Consider the following 6,365-nt stretch of genomic DNA (forward strand, 5'->3'; position numbering starts at 1 on the left):
ATGTCAGGCATTACTATGATGTAACAATGTTCCTGTTTATTTCATTTAAAAAAAGATATTATTATTTTTTTACAAACAAAAAACGTAAATGCAGAATGATGAGAAATGATCAAATTAACTTAAATAGATGATGGTTTGAAATTAGCTGAATAAAAAAGAAGAAAAGCAAATAAGAACTACAGCATCAAAACAATATTCATTTTTTTACAAAATACTGTCCAGAACTACAGCATCAAAACAATATTCATTTATAAGTTTTACAAAATACTGTCCAGAACTACAGCATCAAAACAATATTCATTTGTTTTACAAAAGTTTCCAGAACTATCAAAAAATATTCATTTTTGTAAGTTTTACAAAATACTGGGGATAAAGGGGAAATCTGCAGTTGCTACATCCATTTTGGGATTTATAAATGATGTACACATTGATTCTTCAATAATATAATTTATAAATGCTTCATGAGCTTAGTTCAACTGTCCTACCCCATCAGAACCCATCATATAATCTTGTTTTGCTACAATGTTTGTAAATAAACACTACAGTATATAGCCTCAAATCATGGTTAAAACTATCATTTGTATATCATGGCTGGCCAGTTCTTGTATCCATAGCTCTGTCTATGTTTTTGAGAGGTTACATTTCTCCAGCCCAATCCCTCAGCTTTTAACCAAAACAGGGATGGGGAAAACACGTTGTTATTGTTTCAACCGCTAATTGCCCCTTTAACTTGATATTACAATCAACAATACATTTATAGCTGTATTTAAATCCGGTATTTTTTTTTAAACACTGCTTTTAGTATTATTATGTTTCATTATTTTGAAGCACTATGTTCTTTGAGAATAAAGGACATATTAGGACATATTGTTGCATTAACTCTGTGTGAAAGTGAACATGTTGAACACAGGCTGAGGGAGACCTCTAGGCCATATTGTTGCATTAACTCTGTGTGAAAGTGAATTGAGGGAGACCTCTAGGCCATATTGTTGCATTAACTCTGTGTGAAAGTGAACATGTTGAACACAGGCCTGCATTAAGGGAGACCTCTAGGCCATATTGTTGCATTAACTTGTTGTGAACATGTTTGAGGGAGACTAGGCCATATTGTTGCATTAACTCTGTCTGAAAGTGAACATGTTGAACACAGGCTGAGGGAGACCTCTAGGCCATATTGTTGCATTAACTCTGTGTGAAAGTGAACATGTTGAACACAGGCTGAGGGAGACCTCTAGGCCATATTGTTGCATTAACTCTGTGTGAAAGTGAACGTGTTGAACACAGGCTGAGGGAGACCTCTAGGCCATATTGTTGCATTAACTCTGTTGCATTGAGGGAGACTCATATTGTGTGAAAGTGAACATGTTGAACACAGGCTGAGGGAGACCTCTAGGCCATATTGTTGCATTAACTCTGTGTGAAAGTGAACGTGGCAGGCAGCGCCATATTGTTGCATTAACTCTGGAAAACATGTTGACAGCTCTCTTCCCTGTGAACATGTTGGGCAGGGAACTAGGCCCTGTCCTGAGTACGATGGGAAAAACATCCTGTTCAGATCCTGTTCACAACACTGTGGACAAGGCCCAAACATCAACTCTGGACAATTACACCCAATGCAAGTAGACACAGTCCAACACATACACACAATGACCCAGGAAGTGCGGCATGGCCACATGAGAAATTCACAAACACACACCGTCACTGACATCAGACAGTGTAGGTGCAACGCTGATGACCTCACAATCAATCAATCAAATGTATTTATAACGCCCTTTTTACATCAGCAATTGTCATAAAGTGCTTATACAGAAACCCAGCCTAAAACCCCAAACAGCAAGCAATGCAGATGTAAAATAACTTTGGCCTTGAGTGGTGAGGAGTAGACAGCTTAGCTTGAGCTGAATTCAAGAGATGCTGCAGAGGATAGAGTGAGCCCAGAGATGGTCAATGAGGTGGCTATAGAGGAGGAGAGAGGGGAGCAGAGAGCAACCTTACCCTGGTTCCTGTGGGTCGGCGGGCTGTCCACACAGCCTGGGAGGTAGGCTCCATTAGGAAACACCCTGGACTGGCTTGGAGCTGGCTCACCGAAGGCCCCAACCCGACAGGGGCTTGTCCCAGTGAACTGGCCAGAGAAGTGCAACGTGAAGGCCCCCAGGCCACAGTGAGGGTCCTCCAGAGGGTCGGTGGAGCCCCAGCCAGGCTCCTGCTTGATGAGGGAGTGGTGGGAGGGCAGGGAACTGTAGGGAGAGCCAGGGTGGAGGTCCAGGTAAGGTGCCCACTGAGGGGCACCCCCAACGGGCAGGCCACAGCCCCCGCTGCTCACTGGTAGGGAGGGTACGGAGGGCACCGGGGGTAAGAGAGAGCTCAGGTCTCGCACCTCGGAACCCATGGACCCCATCATCCCATACGGCTCTGTCAGCATCATGGAGGGTGGCAGGAGATGGACCCTGAAAAACACAACCTCCTGAGAGGCAGAGACTTGAACAGACTCCTGAGGCGCAGAGAGGAGGATAGTCGAAAAATCTAACTCTATATGGGTGTAAGAGCCGCCTTAGGAACAGTGAAGAAAAAGATTGAAAAAAATAGTCAAGGCAACTTCTCTTCGATGCGATTTAACCCGGAACTGAACGCAAAGTCAAAAAGTCCACCAACGAACCATCTTTTTCCACTTGGATCCTCTCTGTTTCAGTCCATTTCAGCGATCGTCCAATGGAGTCATAGAGTGTTCAGGTTGTCAGTTCAGTGGACAGGCCAGAGAGTGTAGTATCACAGCCGTGTGGATGCTGTGCTGTGTGGAAGTGTGTGTAGTAGTAACAGTGCCTGGTCTCTGAGTGTGATGTCTGGTTTTCCTTACACTGCTGAAGGCTCTACTGCCTTACTCACAGGCCAGGGGGAGGAGCAAGGACCGAAAGGCAGAAAGGATGACTCCTTCACTTCATTCACTACAGGCATACCATAGAGATAGATAGAGGACTCTATTGCCCAAAAGCTCATTTTAACATGGGCAGCACTATGGAGGACTTTCACCATTTTGAAGTTGTCAACTGGTTGGGGACTTCCTATGGGTTAAGGAAGGTCGCCAGGGAGGGATCAGCCAATTCATTTTATTTGTGAGCAAACATTCCATAACTGCAGGGGGCAAATCTTTGACCAGATAGGGGGTGGCAGGTAGCCTAGCAGTTAAGAGCATTGAGCCAGTAACCAGAAGGTCACTGGTTCAAATCCCTGAGCCGACTAGGTGAAAAATCTGTCGATGTGCCCTTGAGCAAGACACTTAACCCTAATTGCTCCTGTAAGTCACTCTGGGTAAGAGCATCTCAAATGTAAACAACAATCTCCGGGTGCAGCACGCACCTTTCAGTTTGTTTACCGACTCATAGAAGTAGTCGTAGAATAAAACAGACTACTTCAAAATGGAAGTGGCTCAATGGCCCTGCCCATCATAATGGGACAGATACAATGATGTGATATCTATCTAAGTCTATGAGACACATACACTCACTAAGCTGTGTGTGCGTGTTTGCATTTTTCACCACTTTTGATATAACTTCTAAACATGGATAATTCTAAACATGGATGTTCTAAACATGGATCGTTCTAAACATGGATGTTCTATACATGGATCATTCTAAACATGGATCATTTTAAACATGGATGTTCTAAACATGGACTGCTTTTAAACATGGATGTTCTCAACATGGATAGTTCTATACATGGATCATTTGTAAACATGGATCGTTCTAAACATGGATGTTCTCAACATGGATAGTTCTAAACATGGATGTTCTCAACATGGATAATTTAAACATGGATGTTCTAAACATGGATCATTCTAAACATGGATGTTCTCAACATGGATAGTTCTATACATGGATCATTGTAAACATGGATCGTTCAAACATGGATGTTCTCAACATGGATAGTTCTATACATGGATCATTCTAAACATGGATCGTTCTAAACATGGATGTTCCAAACATGGATAATTCTAAACATGGATGTTCAAACATGGATCATTTAAAACATGGATGTTCTCAACATGGATAGTTCTATACATGGATCATTGTAAACATGGATCATTCTAAACATGGATAATTGTAAACATGGATGTTCTAAACATGGATGTTCTCAACATGGATAATTCTAAACATGGATGTTCTAAACATGGATGTTCTCAACATGGATAGTTCTATACATGGATCATTCTAAACATGGATAATTCTAAACATGGATCGTTTCTAAACATGGATCATTGTAAACATGGATGTTCTCAACATGGATAGTTCTATACATGGATCATTGTAAACATGGATCGTTCTAAACATGGATGTTTTCAACATGGATAGTTCTATACATGGATCATTGTAAACATGGACGTCTCAACATGGATAGTTCTATACATGGATCATTGTAAACATGGATCGCTCTAAACATGGATGTTCTCAACATGGATAGTTCTATACATGGATCATTGTAAACATGGATGTTCTCAACATGGATGTTCTAAAAAACATGGATGTTCTAAACATGCATTCCTTAATGTCCTTTTATTCTGACATGTTTCACACACAGAAACGTCTCCTTAGGTCCGGCTATATATGAGCTTATTGGACATTTTACAATTACAATGAACTTTTTTATCAGGCTATTCAAATATGGTAAGCAGTTAAAATTCTGTTTTGTTGGGTACAAATAACCAAAATACAGCATTTTCAATCAAAGCCTACTGTTTGCTCTACGATATTGCCAATTATTTTGCATAACTTTGTCATTCTTTTTAATATAAAGATTTATTAGCAGTGTTCCGTTGCTGCCAAAGCTTCGTGTAAAACTTGCTGACAGCTTTGGGAGAGCTGGGAAGCGAGGCTACAGCTGCTCCTCACTGCGCGCGTGTTTCATCCACATTCCTCGAGACGATTCGCTTAATAAGCACAAAAATACAGAAGATCCGCTCACAGTCAACATCAAAACATCTACAAATACTTGTGTCGATAGATACATTCCATTATCATCGAAAATGTATCAAACTATTACAAAATATAGCGTCTAAATAAAGCCTAAATATAGTCTATTATCAGACTGTTTAAACCAATTACAAATTGTTCCACGTTAAAATTAGGATAGGGTTAAAAATATTTCCCGTTCATTCTTTTTTAATTACTTATTAAATCATACAATTATTACGAATCTATATTGTTATATATGCCTACTTACTTACTGTAATGGGTAAAATGCACAATCCCCCTTAAATACAATTTTAAGAAATATGTAGGCCTAGTCTGCAATGAAAACAATTGTTCATATTCAATTTCTTGAACTAAATTAAACTGAAACGAATTATTTACTGGCTGAATTGGATAGTTTGAATTGGATGGGACCTATTAAAAATATATTGACGCTTACGACAGCATCTTTGCTGGTGCTGCCGTTTTATTACTATATTGGTTGATTTGCGAAGGGATGTTTATCTTTGACTAGAGAGGTGATGACCCAGGTTTGTGGACTGGGACAAAGAGGAATGGAGACAGGATTCTTGGAATTCTGGAAAACTCCATAGCTTCTGAAGATTCATGAAGATCTGTGTGCTGCTTCTCATAGCAAATTGGTTTCCCTCAGACAGCTAACACTCCTGTCCAGTGTTCTACTAATCAACACTTTTCAGGAGTGTCAAATGTAACACTGGTCCAGTGTCTCTACTAGTCCACACTTTGTCATGGGGTAAACAGTCTTCTGTGTTGGGTTCTAATGGGGTTCAATTGTAGAGTTTCCACCCAGTTGGGTTCTATGGGGTTAAATAGTCTTCTGTGTCGGGTTCTAATGGGGTTAAACAGTCTTCTGTGTCGGGTTCTAATGGGGTTAAACAGTCTTCTGTGTTGGGTTCTAATGGGGTTAAACAGTCTTCTGTGTCGGGGTTCTAATGGGGTTAAACAGTCTTCTGTGTCGGGTTCTAATGGGGTTAAACAGTTCTCTGTGTCGGGTTCTAATGTTTAAACAGTCTTCTGTGTCGGGTTCTAATGGGGTTAAACAGTCTTCTGTGTTGGGTTCTAATGGGGTTAAACAGTCTTCTGTGTCGGGTCTAATGGGGTTAAACAGTTCTCTGTGTCGGGTTCTAATGGGGTTAAACAGTCTTCTGTGTCGGTTCTAATGGGGTTAAACAGTCTTCTGTGTTGGGTTCTAATGGGTTAAACAGTCTTCTGTGTTGGGTTCTAATGGGGTTAAACAGTCTTCTGTGTTGGGTTCTAATGGGGTTAAACAGTCTTCTGTGTTGGGTTCTAATGGGGTTAAACAGTCTTTCTGTGTCGGGTTCTAATGGGGTTAAACAGTCTTCTGTGTCGGGTTCTAATGGGGTTAAACAGTCTTCTGTG

The 6,365-nt window shown here is 40.7% G+C and overlaps 1 pseudogene; it reads right to left on the reverse strand.

Annotated features, from left to right (window-relative positions):
* LOC124028088 overlaps positions 1-2,816 on the reverse strand; it is a 20,875-nt pseudogene extending 18,059 nt beyond the window's left edge.
* Between the last annotated feature and the right edge of the window lie 3,549 nt (positions 2,817-6,365).

This window comes from Oncorhynchus gorbuscha, unplaced genomic scaffold (genome assembly GCF_021184085.1).
Source record: "Oncorhynchus gorbuscha isolate QuinsamMale2020 ecotype Even-year unplaced genomic scaffold, OgorEven_v1.0 Un_scaffold_3737, whole genome shotgun sequence".
Classification (NCBI taxonomy): domain Eukaryota; kingdom Metazoa; phylum Chordata; class Actinopteri; order Salmoniformes; family Salmonidae; genus Oncorhynchus; species Oncorhynchus gorbuscha.